The following is a 16679-nucleotide window of genomic DNA, read 5'->3' as shown; positions in this document are numbered from 1 at the left end:
TATAATATTATATTAGGTATAAGTATTTCCTTACCTTACCTCTATATTATAAACTTAAACAAATTTTCATATTACGTTATGTCGTTATTATACGACATATAACAGGTATTCAATTGCTTGTCAAAAATTGAACATTTATATCCGTCAATATTCTTAGGATGTAATCGTATAATAATGTTTGAAACTTTTAGATTATATTTTTATCTTGTACCTACCTATATACGGCCATACATAATAATAAGGTAGAATATAATTTTACTAATTAAATGGACGCACCACGCACATTACTATAGATTAGTGGAAATAGTGCAATTAATTTAGGTACCTAATGATATTACATAAACATACCTATATATATATATATATCAACCACTTAGCTTACTCTTATAAAACTATAATCAATATTAATGTTAGTATAAAAATGTTAGATGATATGTTTACATATTATATACATTAATTAAAAATTTTCGCTGCAATGACGGCCAAATTTAAAAACTGCTTTACTCCTACAAGTAACCTACATAATATTTTATTTACATACTACACACAATTATATCGTTTAACGGTTAATTGAGTTATATTTAATTCTAAAGATAAAAAATTCAATTTCAAGACAGGAGGTACTAATTTGAAATAACATCTACCTATTATATAAAATTTGGTTTAAAGTAAGAAAAAAATAATATAATAATATAGTCTCGAGTATCATAAAATATTGCGTGGATCGTTTGAATTGCTATTTGCTTTACAATGTTGCATGGTTTTCCGGAGACGGTGGAAGGTGCAAAAAAGCAATTACTCGGCTACGTCCTGGTTTTATTGCCTGGCGAAAATTTAAATATTATGAATGCATTAGAGAAATTTAAATATGATAACCAGAGGCGGACTTCAGGTGATGAGACCCCTATGTTTACACCTAACTGAACCCAATGGAATTACGACCAACCGGCACGCCAATGTCCAGCTTTAAACATTTATTTATGCAAACTCACCTCTCATCCAATATCATACACACGCACACAACTACAAGGTCAGGAAAAAAAATAGGATAAAGGGCTGTTTTTAAAAATTAAGTAGTTTTAATATATGCAAAGTGTAAGAGTTATAAAAGGTTATAAAAACATAATATATGTATAAAAAAAAAAAAATAATAATTTCTTTTGCATGTTGTATTAATAAAATTGGTGTTATGAAGTTTTTTTTATAGCATATATCCTATTACTTTGACAGATTGACTATAACCTTCTTTTTTTTTTTTGTATAAAATGTATAATACATACCAAAATTAATAAAACATTAAGTTGTGCATATAATTTTATAATTGCAATATTATATAGCCAACAATAATCAGTTATGGGGGACGGAGTGGCTGAGCGGACTAAGGCGACGCAGCCGACCCGAGTTCGATACCTTGGCCACGGGTGGCATTTTTCTTCGGGCAAGTCACGGTGTCCGGAGAACAAGTGCCGCCATCCCCCCACCCGGGGCACGGCAGAAACCTACGGGTGCCCCATTAGAAATTCTGCCAAAACACAACACACACGTGTACCAACCTACCCAATTTAAAAACCTACAGTGCCCTCCCCCACATCCAATGGCCTATGTTGCCGCGGGTTACCCAATAAAAAAAAAAAAAAAAAAATAATCATATATTGGTTATACCGTTCAAACCAAATCAAATAATAGCAAGTTTTGTTGATACCATAATATTATACCATGAATATAAAGTATTAATAAATTGTTATGACAAAACAATTGTACGAATATAATACTTTTGTTTTGTAAGATATTAGAATATCTATTGGAATCTGCGGAATGAAAATTATTACCAAGGAAATCATTTTTATTTTCAATACCTATTTGTCGATAAATCTATTTGAATATATTGGCATATTGCCACAAGATATTTGTATATTAACAATAATAATTAAACTATGATGGGACTATTAATTATTGTCTCATACAATATACATAATAAAATATTTTGTCAAAGCACACACAAAAATACAAGGTACACAAATATAGTTAATTATGTATACAAATAATAATAAGTAATTAATATTGTGGTCAATGGTCATGTTAGATAATAATGTATAGAACACTATTCTCGCTCTAACTTTTGTGGTCTTATAATATCGTTACACATTTAATCATCGCTGGTGTTAAATCACTGGTTTTCCTTGCAGTGAAAATAATATTATACTCGTTTGTATGTACAGACAATAGATATGTTATCAAAATATTATTATTCGTCATTTGATAATTTCTTGTTTACGTAATGGATTACCTATGTTATTTTTATTACTAATACATATCAGCCGCTATAGATTTAAAAATCAATTTTAATGAAAAAATTGTTTGTTTTTTTTCCAACTCGGTCTAGAGAAGAGTTAGAGGATGAAGCATAAACATAATCTATACACGGGAGTAGAAACATTACTGGATATAATTTGTTGCAATACTTAGTTCCGATTAATACTATGCGTATCGCCGTATCGGCAGAACATTTTCCACTATGATAATTTGTAGCTAAACCCAGTGCGGAAGTACGAACCGGAAATAGTAATGAAAATCTGTTTTGCGATAATAATATGTGATTGTGATTATGGGCAGTGTGTGGAATATACATGTTTCGATAGTACCAGACACGTTGCATTATGTATTTATATTTGATAATTACGTAGATAGCAGATTCTAATAGTTGATATAACGGAAGTAGGTATACATTGGTTTTAACCTATTGCCAAATGTATTTCAATGCATTTCGCATATTGTGATTTGTGGTATACTTATAACATTTAATATTTTTTAAATTCATTTTAACGCTCATCAAGCAATATACACAAAACTAAAAGTGATAAATAACATACAAAAAAGTTTTATTTACTTTTAAAATATAAAACGGTCGTTTTGTGTGGTCTTTTTTCAAAAGTTTTTCAGGTTGAAAATGTTCAATAACACAAGTGGTTAACAATATGCTTTTAAAATTATTTTCCCGGTACAATAGTTTTTAAATTATACTATATACACAATGCCTATTAAATAAACTATGCTTAGGTTGGTATACTTTCATTATAAAATCATCTAATGATCATTTATGATTAATGTCTTGTAAATAATTATAACAGTATTTTTATCCACACATTAAAATATGTTATAAATATCTTGGTAGGTACTTATTTTTCGTAAGTCAACAACGAGTTTTAGATAATTTTAAGCTGCTTAGTTCATTTAACATGGGTATATAAGTTTAAATAAATATTTACATAATCATTAGGTTTTATGAATATGAATATGACGTTTTCAGCGAATTTATTATTATTACCTCCATATATTATAATAATATTATATCAAAAAATTCAATTTTGAAAGGGATAAAACTAAATAAATACATTTAATTTTAGTTCTGAGAAACTAGGTTCGTAGTTATTCTCATTTTTAAAGAACAATGAAGGAATAGTTTATTTATGTAACAAACTTTATTGTGCTGAAATACAAAGTTTAAAAACTGCCGTTGCACTCTTATTGCGAATGAATTGAAAACAAAACAAACCAAAATATGGGTGAGCTGTTCTATGAAAAACAAAAGTTGTTTTTGTTGAGTGGCAACGTAGTTTTGTAAATTTTAATGAAATTAAAACAGTCTTATTTCGAGTAAAAATTGTCTCCGCCGAGTGACAATGTTATTTTTATTCCTCTGGTAACCGACACAGCCACAATAGAAGTAGTCTGTATATTATTATACAGAATAAAGGCAACGGCGTTGTGGGTGGACTACCCCACAAACAGTACGAAATAGATCAATCCATCAAGTCAAACTTCATTAGCGTTTTCTCTTACCAGACAATGGCACCAACTAAAAGCTCGGTCATTGGTGTTTTTTTCTTCTTTCCACGGCGCTTATAACATGTCGAGGTCACATCTGGAGCCGAAATCGATTTATATCCTGATCGCCAGCCGCTGTTGAGTTTTTTCTCGCCATTTACTCAATTCTGCCCCTCCTCTTCTTACCTCTTTTAATTTTCTTTGAAATTACTCAGTGGAATAAAATACCAACACAAACCATTAAGATTCGTATTAGAGCCCTGCTACCACCCAGTTAACTAAAATGTATCTGCTGTTTATACGGGACCGATCCAATAGGGCTGATTCTCGGAAAAAACAGTGTATGCGACAACAAATTACCAGTTTTGTTTTAAGAGGGAGTTTTTTTTTTATGTATAAATGACGTACAATATTTATTTTTTATAATATATACGTTCATTTTTCCGTTTTTACAAACAATAATTTACTCGTAGGCGTTTCACTCTTATCGTTTTTGTCTCAAAACCACGTACAGAACATTATGATAAATTATGGATTAATCCAGTTGTCACGATAAACGGTTTTGTTTACGATTCAAAAAATTTCATTATTCTAGGACTAATTTTACGATTATAGTTTTATTAGACATTTCGTGGTTTGGGTTTGCTGGGAGACTATAGAATCCGATGTTATAATACCAAACTAGGTGATTGTAGTTTTGCTTGTTTTTGTCAAATTCGACTGTAATAAATTAAGCGTTTTAGAGTTAAATACAACTAACAACTTTTAGACTTTATCTTCCTGTTTAGAAATTTGCATAAATATTCATAAGAGTTCAGAGCAATATGGCACAGAACTACTAAAATGACACATTTCATATATATTTGGTCAAGAAAAATTCAATTTATCTGTTAAAATGTTACTATAAATTGAGATAACACAATATTACAAACCTATAATTGTGTACATAATATAATTGACAATCATCAATTATATTATATTAATAGATATATACGGTCTACCATTAGCTATATCTAATTAAAAAAAAAATAATAATTTGTTATACGATTCGGAGAGAATTACCGGATTATATATTTATATGTGTATTTAAATTAACAATGGTAAATCAATGATAATTCATTATATCCATTAATAACCAATACTCAGCAGAGCCATCTTAGTATTCTACTATAATGGTGTTAATCCGAAGGATTAAAAATATTAAGTGATAACAAAATTATGTTACGAGTAAAGATTTAAAACACTTTTATATTTTAACGTTTTTTTATTATCATTAAATTTAATTAATTATTCATTAAGGTAGCATAAAATAATATTAATTAATACTAATATAGAATTTTGAATATATTATTATTTACATAATACTTATAAGTCATAACAAATTTTAGTTGCTATTAAGTTAATTTTCTAAATTGGATTTTGACATAGTACATAATATCGTTGCGATAAAAATAATTGAATAATAAATATTGAAATATATTATTTTAAGAGGTTTCCTCGTTTTAATTGTTCTACAGTTTTACACAGTCCACAACTTTAGATGCATTTGTATTGAGTATTAGATTCTCAACACTTCAATCTTTTAAGATAACCTTTGGATATAGAATATAGATGGCTGCTGTCCACATGAGCTAATAGTAACGATCCACTTCCCTACCAGTATTGTGTTAATAAGTAGCTACCTCTTAAATTCATCGGAAGTAGACCGGACGTCCGGCCAATGGCAATACGGTGAAAATTACACACTTGACACATTGGATTCAAAGCTTTTTTTGCTAAGGTTTCAAAATTAATGGACGCAGTTCTCTTCTACTTCGAACGTCCAAACCAATTTATAATCTAACGATAATGAATAATGTTTCTCTGTTGATGAATCACTTTTGCATGACGAACTAAATCATATTGATTATTAGTTCAATACTATTGGGAATCGTATAAACAAAATAGACGTTTTTAATTGGTAATTAATATTTTTGAATTTTAGCTATTATCTTCTAAACCATTTTAATATATTTTAATACAACATAATCTATTGACAAATTTATATTTACATTGTTTTACAGTTTGTAAACTTTTGTAAAGTTTAAAAACTTCAATACCTCATGAGTCATGATACATTGATAGCTAATTGCGTATGAAATTAGGACGTGTCGATTGGTGATTTTACACTGCTACTGCAAGTGATGTATATTTTTTTCGCTATCTTATAAGTATAATAATTATATGTTATTTTAATAATGCAAATTTAATGTGTTTCACTAATACAATAATTTATGCACAGGTAACGACTATTGACTAATGGGTAGGTAGTAATTTTAGCTACCAATATAGATACCAATGTGCCACCATCCTGGGCTTTGTTTTGCTGGTATCTAATTCACATTATGTATAATATGTACAGATAGTAATTATTATGAGGAATGGGAATTCAGTATATAATATTGAATTATTACGCCTGTAACGACTCAATGCTTTTACTCTTAGGTGATTATTAAGAAAAAAGTTAAACAATATTTTTTTTTTATCGATAAAAAATGTAATATCAAAACACAATTTATTCTTAAGTAAATAGTTCTTTTTATAACACTTAACAATTTGTGTGTGTAGTAACTAAGTACCTAATTATCTAGATCAATTATATTGAATATTATCATAAAATTGTGTAGGTGCATATTTTACATGTATATATATAAGCTATTACGGATATTATTGATTGTAGAGTTGCGCCTCTTTTGACTGCGTTTCTAATAGGTATATATTATGTCATAGAATACTATAATATTATTATCAAGTTACAATAATATTAATCATGTATAGGTTCAACGGAGTATTAATAATGCATAATATAATACTTTATTGCTAGATATTGCCATTCAATTTCGAACTAAGATTAACAGTACCTACATAAACATTTAAAAAAAAATAATCCACACTGAAATATGAAATTGAAAATGTAGAGAACGTTGACAAATATGAAAAAACTAAAATAGAAACCCACAATCTCTTTAATACTGCAGTCATACACAATACACGTAGATGATCACTTACAGCTGTGAATGTGTGAGTACATTAACACGACTCCACGCACACACTTAGAAAATTGCCTTTATTAAACTCCTTAAAAAAGGTTGGTATCGAATGCCCTTTTACATTTTTATAAAATATTCGTTTTATTTATTTCCTTCCTATAAAACGTTATTTAGGCATATCAATTGTAAAACAAAAAAAAAAACAAATGCTCCAAGTTATTAAAAATACCATAAGGCGGCAAACAAAATATGTTTCACTCGCTGCCCGCCAGTCACCAGGAATACTATAGTTTAAATATCCAATGAATTACTAACAAAGCATTTTTTTTAACGAACAATGGTAAAAATATATGAGCCTACATTTAAATATATTAATTATTATTTTTTTGTATCCATAAAACAATAATAATTAATAATAATAAAATCTCATGAATAACATTATGTAAAATATAAAATTATGTAAATGTGGTGAAGATATATTGTAGTACCTATTATAAAACCTATTACAATTTGCATTATTTTTATCACGTAAACAATATGAACCGAAAATGTATGTTATTATATTATATAAACGTGATCTTACTTGAAAAAAGTATTTTGATAATATATCAATGTTATGATCACTATTTTGACATGCTGGTTTCGAACTTACGGTGAAAAAAATGTTTTAACTGTTAAAGTTATATTGAGTGGTAACGATACGAGACAACGGTGTATTCAAAAACTTAAGATAAGTTTTCAAAAAAGTCCAGAGGATTTTATTATAAAGCACTCTAATGACGTCCGTACCTGATAAAATTAGTTCGGCGTCTGACAGCAATTTATAAGAATTTACTGAAACCCGTTTATTTCGTATACACAATATTTTCACACAATACAATATAAGCGCTAAAGATATTTTTTATTTTCCAACGGACTGTATAGTATAATAGGTGAGGTCAAATTTATACGGTCCGAAAAGCATTACAAGAACACTATCTGTAACGGTCTATTTCCAGCTCGTCAGCAGTGGCTCGATAAAAATTAGGATGTGATGAGGGCGGTGATGAACGGGTTTGGGGGGGGGGGGGGGTATAAATTTCGACCTCTTGACAGGTAGACCGTTTTTCACATCTGGTGCGTGTTGTTATTGTTTTTTTTTTCCCCGGAATTCGGCGACAGTCTCCGGAATGACGGTGAGACGGAAAATACAAAAATTACAATACGAAACTGTTTTTATGTGTGTTTGTACTGTATGTGTGAAAAATGATTACGGCCCGTTTTTTCACTCTCTCGGAAAGAATAAAACGATTTCAGGTGTATTGTTTACCGTGCTGGACCGATGGGCTTTTCAATAACTTGTCAGCTAAACGTAAAGTCTGGACTAGAAGCGTCATCCAGTTTATACTTCGTAAAAAAATTAAACGTTAAAGACGACAATGTCAAAACCAACGACTGGTGACACAATGCTTTCTCCACAGCGGTTGACTGTTTTTTTTTTAAATTTTTTTTTTTTTTTTTTTATTTTTCGCCAGTTATTTAGATATCATTTTGGTGTGATATTATAATCGTTAAATAAAGCTTTTTAGTTTTTTTATCCTGTTTTTTTCAATTAACTTATTTTAAAATAACTTATCATTATTTTTCAACTTTATCCTCAATTTGTAGCAATTAAAACTTGTGTGTGCGCTGTGCGCTTGTTCAAATAATTTGAATTTAATTTAAATTTTTCAGACTTTCTTCTATAGATGGAATATGACTAAATGTAAAAATCATTATTATAATAATTTCAACATTTAACTCTAGTAAGTATATATATATATAAAATATATGTATATAATAATAATACAATTAAGCTCAGTTATTTTGAAACATAAAAGTTAAAACTTACATTTTTGATTAAAACTCACAAAAGTTTTATAAAATTATTATTACTGAAAAAAGTTTGTACCGAGTTGATACATTTTTACTGTTGCTAGGATATAAACATTCTTTAAACTACAGCTCAAATTTAAGTACCTATAATACATACATATTGCAGAAGAAAAATAAGTAGGTAAAACAAATTTGGCTTATTTATTTCCTATGATATTGGTAAATACTATATACTAATGATAAATCAGAAGTAAAACATTTATTTTGTTAACATCATTTTTTATTTAGGCTATCTGTTACAGAAAATGATCAGCATGAAGATAAATAGATAGATTAAATAATAACATTGAAAATAAGAGTGAATATTGTTTTACTTTTCTTTTCTTTTCATTCCATTTTAGATAAGATTGTTACGACATCATTGTCATTTTAGCTTTATTTCAATATTGCCTGCAATGTTCAATAATATGATTAGGTGAGATTTTGAAGTGTATTTCGAATTATGATTTTGGATTCATTCAGTTTAGAAATGACAGTGGTCTGCAAAATGGAGAGTTTGGACTTTATATAGTATACTTAGTTTTTATTAAACTCATATAAACAATTATAATGGACGTTTTATATGTTAGCTAAAGGAGCATCAGTTGTTTCAATTTTTGTGGTATCGTTACGTGTCATCTTAGCGTAGGTTCGATCATGGTGTTTATGGTGTGTGATAGGTACTTGTTGGTTGATTGTTAGACATGGGCGTGTTTAGAACTGATAGGGTGTTGCCGTTGATGTTGGAATTCTTTATAGACAGTACATCGCTTATAATTTGTAGGATGATTACCGATTTGTAGTGTGCAAATAGCAGGAGACTTACGTGGTTTAGTACATGTTGTATTGAGATGGCTTTTGCAGAATTGGACACAGTGAGGAGAATAGGGGAGCAATAACCTTTAGTGCGAAGTGAACATGAGATTGACAATTTAAGTGCTGAGAAATGTTCCAATGTTTGTGTGGTTCTTCAATTTTAATACTCTGGCAAAGTAAAGATTCTATACCAAAAATATAATTATTGTTTTCATCAGGATCGAGATCAACAAAAACAGTGGCATAGATAGGCTTTATAATTATGTCATGTATTATGCAAATAAATAATATTATCTAGGTAGTTGGTTTTCTAACCGAAAGGCTTATTAGTTATTACTCTATTGCTGACGAAATTTTAGAAACAAGAGTCCACGGATGAAGGTTTATTAAACCTACTTAAGGTGTTTGTCAGATCGTAATTAAAAGTGTGATACTCTACTATTAAATTTGATTGCTATCGTTTGCATTAATTGACCTGAGTTCAGATTCAAGGAGGACTTAAAAAATAATTTGATTTCTTTACAGTCGCAAAAGTTTTTATTGGGGTAACCTGCAAGAAATATAAATATCGCTTTTTGCTTTCTGATTGCGATCGTGGTTTATTCTTTTTATTTTTGTTTGTATTGTTGACGACTTTGTTGTTAACTAGCTTGATGAGTCGTACATTTTAGAAGAACTCATCATTGGCATAATGTATTATTATAATGTCCTATTCAAGTCCAAAGATCATTGTATGCATCGGTCATATGCGTAATTTAGGGGGAGTTAAGGGAGCTTAGCCCTATACAAACTACCGAAGCACCCCCAAGTATTTCCTAACCTAATCACGTATAGGGTAATCCATTAATAAATAAATTATATGTCAATACGGGTTAATTGATAATATTTTTAGCTACTCGCCCCCAGATTTGTAACCAAATTTACGTCGATGAAAACATTACCTTGATTATTGAGACACGATAATAACTTCTATGACTATAGTTTATAGGTACTATGAATGATACAATTATCACAGTTAATATTCACTTTGCTTCAGAAGGTCACTCGCCGAGTGATGTGTGATAGAAGCCTTACTAATTACTAGTTTTCTATGTATAAAATCTATTAACATGAATGGAACTTAATATGTAAAGTAAACGTAGTGCGAAAATAACGATATACGATAGTGTATGTTCAACATGTCTGATGTTTTAATATAATATAATTTACTGAATGTGTATTGACTGAAGTGCTAATGTGTTTATTTTTATATATTTTTAATAAATTGTAGAACATATTTAAATTAAATTGCTTCTTTTTTTTATCTACGATTTAAAAATGTAATACAAGATTGGTATAAGTTACTTTAATAGCAATAATTATCAGAAAATATGCTTAGGAATATAGGCTGATAGACCGTATTCGATCAGAGTCGTTTTTCATATGTAATGATTTATCATTGAATTCAAATTTAACACATCCATTACAGTGACCCTATCCGCATTTGTTACCTGCTGTACACTGTACAGAATGCAACAGAGTGGTACCCACTTTCCTAACTTTTTAAAATTATATTATTATATAACTATTTATTGTATTATACCTATACGGCTAAACAAAGTTTGCAAAAATTATATTATATTATACACATTAAAATTATAGTTTTAATTTTATAAAAATATATGAGTGTACTTATTAGTTGATATTTAAATTTAAAATATATTTTCAAAGTATACTTCATAACTCTGGTTATAGAAATATATTATTGGTTCGAAGAATATTTTGAAGATGGTTATACTCTTATAATAGATAATTAATTAATTAACTATTCAAGAATAGTTTTATAAATCACTGCACAAAATATCTCATTTGGAATAATAGTATTCCATATAGTATTGTACAGAGAAACGATTTCTGCAAAGTAGAAATATATTCTAGATGCAATTATTGGCTTGAAAAACAATTCTAACATAAAAAAATATAGGTAGTTATGTAGGTAAGAGGAAAATTGGATTATTCCAACAGATTGACGAGAGACAAACAGTTAAATTACTGCTGGCTTGTAAAAAGGTTAATTAAAAACAGCATTCTATTGGGTCCAGACTAATCAGACATGATATAGATTCACATACGATGGCCATTAATCACAAAACCCTATAACATGTACTCATATAGATACCGGTAATAATAATTGCTCAGGCAGGACCAATTATTGTTACCCCGTGAACATTATTCCTTGTCGAGGTATGGATGAGAACCAGAAACGGATAACTCTGTCGAAATCCTTCATAGTCTAGAATGTGATCGATCGATAAATTATTATATAATTATATGTACACACACACGAAACACCATGATTGCGTACCTATTAGAAATATTTCAAATTCGTAGGATGTTCTTAAATATATCATGGTACTATAATAATAGTTGATTAAATCAAAAACATTACCTAGTTTACTCTCTATCCTAATTTTAACCTTAGATTCTATGATCGTCTTTTTCTATTTTCTGTCTGAAAACGCTTTTTATAGCAAGGAAATGCTCCAACATTTAATATTAAGGGTGGTTTCTAAAAGAAAATATTGCACTTTAAGAGGAAAAAGTGAAAACCACTTGTACTTTTCAAAATAATCTTGAAAAATAAATACCGAAAAACTGAAATATATGCAATACCTACCAGTTTTTGACAAAATCGATGTTGTTATTTTATTATTGTAATTCACAAATAATGAACCGTACATACTTGAAATGTCCACATTTAAATATAAAATACAAAATTCTAGATAATATTATGATATCATTTTCTAAATACTTTTGATCTTTTGAACCAACATTGTTTTCAAAGACATTTGAAAAATGTTTTTTCTTATTATAAAATTGTTGTTTCAAGTTAAAAAGCTCGTAAATATATAATATAATAGGTGTACAATGTTCTTCATGAATTGTTCTTACAGTGCATACAAATATTGAAAATAAATAATATTTAATACCTATCATTACCGGTTATTTTTAAATCTTCTTTTTAATTATTTTTTTGAATAATTTATCATAAATCCATTAAATATTTTAATTTCTCCAAAGAAACATATTTTAAATGCATTTACAATAAAATAATATTACTATGATATAAATTAAAATTACAAGTCTTTTATTTCAATTTCTGATGCAACAGCTGATAAAGGTAACAATATTTAAAAAAAAAACCTTCATATATTATATTATACCGAAGTATTTAAATTTTAAACTCGTTTATACAACTTATACCTATTTATGTTTTTAAAATACTACTGTTTAATGACAACAATAAAGCAAATGATCACATATCTTCATATTTCAATAGTCTCGAATTTTCCATAAATTCCTATGTACGAAATCAATGATCAATGTTCAATCATTATTTATTATGCAAACATACCTACATAAATAATATATTATAACTCAATCTGTTATGAACTATTACAGGATGTATAAGTTACAAATACAAAAGTCAAAAGATAAAATATACAGTAATATAACTATACTCTGTTTCAAAAGAGAACGGTCACTTTTTGTGCATACAACTGACGACTGCGGCAGTGCAAAGGCCAAACTTCCCCCACCTTGCTAGCCGACGTGTTTCTCGAAGACGTTGACGATCTTTGGCAAGAAAGGTGGGGAAAATTTGGCTTTTGCACTGCCGCAGCCGAAAAGTGACCGTTCTCTATTGGAACAGAGTATAGTTACCTCGGTTTTAATTTAAATTTTTAAATTTAACGAATTTATTAAATTTAAACTGTTTTTTTTTTTTTTTTTTAATAATGAATTTAAGAATAATCATTGTAAAACTGAATTCTGGGATAATTTTTACTTCAATATTCCAATTTTACGTAGTTTTTACTTTAATCCATACTTCAATGTCAATTATATACACGTATAATTCAATTTTAAAACTACTCCAGTTATAATTGCTTCACATATATTTTAAAATCCATAAAAATATATAGTAATATTATATGATATATGTGCACATTTTTTCAATTATCGTTCGATGAATTATATTTTCCATACCTGCTACTGACTAGCTGTGTTTGAACTCAATTTCGACGAGTTAATTCTGCATGGATAGCAATGCATTTTGTATATTATTATATCGAAATAGTGACTTACTTAGTACTTTTATACCTACGTCTATTACACCAACAGGTACACATCACATATTAAATGTGTTGGATTATCTATTTAGGAAATTGAAAGTTATACTTAGATAAATAGTAGATTTTGAATACAAAATTAATTTGCACGTCCTTTATCGATAAACGTAATACGACCATCGTAATTATTATGAGGAAATCATATAATCAGTTGTTAAAATAATATCTGTGCCTTACAATCATCGTATAGTGGTAGTATAGGTACCTACACTGCATACTATTTAAATAAATAAATCGTTATTTTTAATGATTATATTATTTTCATGATAGTGTAAAATTGTCGTATAATATATTTTAATTTTTATTGTATGAAAAATTAAAATTCATGAATATACATGTAAATTTATTTTTATTTTTAGGGTAGATAAAAATAATAATTATACCATACAAAATCGACACGCGATAATTTTGTCTAAAGCAGAGATTAAATCATTATATATTATATTATACTAACTGGGAAATGTAGAAAAATCTTTCTCCGGACACTTTTCGGAATACACGAAAATAATGTATTAAATAGATATCTTATCATATTATAAAATAATATAAGTTATAACATGGAACTTATTTTATATTATTTTCTAGCACTATTACCTACCTACAAATTATATAGTAATATGCTTAATTACATAAATACGCGTTAACATGTACAAAATAACTAAACACGATGCGAAACCTTTAAGCTGAAACAAATTACGTGTCTTTTCTGAAATGCCAGCAGAAAAAAAATTATGTTAAGGACGAAAATAAAACACTTTGTATGTATCGTTCCCGTAAACTCATTGTCGGGGAAGGTTTTTTTTTTTCGTTAACCTTTTCTGTTCACCGGTGTGTTATCGACTGGGATAACAACGTTTGTTTTTTCACTAGAATTTTTTCACTCACCTGATGTCGTTGTTTTCACGTGTAATTATTATGTACATTTTTTTTTTTTATCATTATGTTGAAATCTCTCGTGTTGTTTTGTTGTACGTATGAAATTATTGAAGAAAATAAACACATTTCGATTTTGTATAAATTATTTATGCTACAAACGTGAGTTACGAATTTACGATATTTTTTGTAGACATGCCAAAATAATTGCGGCTATATTTTGTTTGAAACAGAAACCGTTTGGACGGAATATAAATTATTTACCTTTGTGTATAAATACGTCAATATTTCGTCAGAGGAACAACTCTTAAGGTATAGATAATGACCGAAATTTGACCGCGTGAACGTCAGGATGATAATATTGTAATAAATTTACGATTTCGCGGTTTCCGAGTATTTATATTCAAATGATAATGGTCGGAATAACGGATATTCCAGTACCACTACATAGTATATTCACTAAGTAAACCAAATTATAATTTATGCATGCCCTATGAAATAATAACATACCCAGTGATACATACATACAAGTGTATGTATAATTTATATACAACATCCGATTGCTGTAATAAATGCATATTGATTAATAAGTATGGTATTATTTTGTCAATGCGTATATAGCGGCGGCGTGGCTGTTCACAAAACAACCTACACAGTTCATAAATTGATTGTTGTAACCAACGAATATTGCTATAAAGATAAGAGGATTTATTTATTTATAATTAGTGGATCTATTCGAGTGATTTTTTTTATTCAAGACTTTTGAGTGATATAGTGAAACATAAATAAGAACAGCAATGATATTATTAAAAAGACTAATCTTTTAACTAAAAAAAAAAACAAAACTTACAAGTAAAAATAAAGGAAAAAAGTTTCACATACTAATAATAATAAAAATTATTCACATTTATGATTGTAAAAATATTAAATATACACACATTTTATAATATATTATTTTATTACATTTCCAGGTTATTGTTATTATTATTATTATTTATCATTATTCATTATTCTGCACGTGTATCCAAAAATTTGAATTGTGTATGCGCTGAAGTTTTAGTAGGATTTCAAACGTCAATCTATTTGTGTTGCGTTACGTTGAAGGTTTCGAACCATAGTTTCGCTACCAGGTGCTAACATACGTCGGTGGCTAATACACACGCACGTACTGGAATTTACGGAGTAGTCATTGTTCTCCGTTAATGGGCTTCAAATTCGAACATTAGGTACCTACTGTTGAATTCTAATCAATTATCTTATATGCTTGTAAATGTTAATATGCAAAGTTACAAGCATAGCAACCATGTTGTAGAAATATTATCAACTACAGAACATGCATTATCGTGTAGTGTGTGTTCGACAATGATTGGAGCCTAACAAAATAAAATATGTACTAATAATTACTATAACATTGACATTTCTGGATAAACATTAAACATATTATTATATAGATGTAGGTATAAAATAATACATCTACATATTGTATACAATAGAGATATCGTTATAATATCGTATATAATTCAAATTTTAAAAAAAATGTTAGTAGGTGGGCTTTAAATTTAAATGTTAAAAACTGAAATCAATTAAATTTAAATATTAAAACAATGCATTCTGTTCTCTACAAAAGATTCTAAATTGTTTTCTGCTCATCAAAAGCTAATGATATCCGGTTTTTTTTATTTTTATATTTATGATTTTATTGAAAACTATTAAGACGTTTTGGTACTATAATCAATGCGTAAATAAATTATTGAAATATATTGTTTCAAAATAAAAATGACTAACAAATAGGCAATAGCTAAAATAGATTAGAACAAAAGTAACACTAAACTACTGTTATAGGTAATTATGTTCACTTAGATAAGCCCTCTCGAAAAAATGTTGATAAATTAACTTCACAATATTTTTAGATATTCGTCCATCTTAGATCATATACTATGGATGTAGATACAGCGTATGATACAGCGTATGATTTTGTTGCCGGTATAGCGAGAGTCACCGAATTAAGTGATCGATGTGCGCAGGTGCGATGCAACTCCTTGCATAATTATCCATAGGTACAATAGGTATCTGT

At 28.3% G+C, this 16679-nt stretch overlaps 1 protein-coding gene across 3 annotated transcripts in view; it reads right to left on the bottom strand.

Moving 5' to 3' along the window:
- Positions 1-16679, bottom strand: part of LOC132938677 (5-hydroxytryptamine receptor) — a 228139-nt gene that overhangs the window by 87824 nt on the left and 123636 nt on the right. The gene's annotated exons all lie outside the window — the stretch shown is intronic.

The sequence above is a fragment of the Metopolophium dirhodum genome, chromosome 2 (assembly GCF_019925205.1).
Source record: "Metopolophium dirhodum isolate CAU chromosome 2, ASM1992520v1, whole genome shotgun sequence".
Classification (NCBI taxonomy): Eukaryota; Metazoa; Arthropoda; class Insecta; order Hemiptera; family Aphididae; genus Metopolophium; species Metopolophium dirhodum.
Note: the sequence above shows the minus strand (reverse complement) of the source record. Positions and strands in the feature narration are given on the sequence as shown.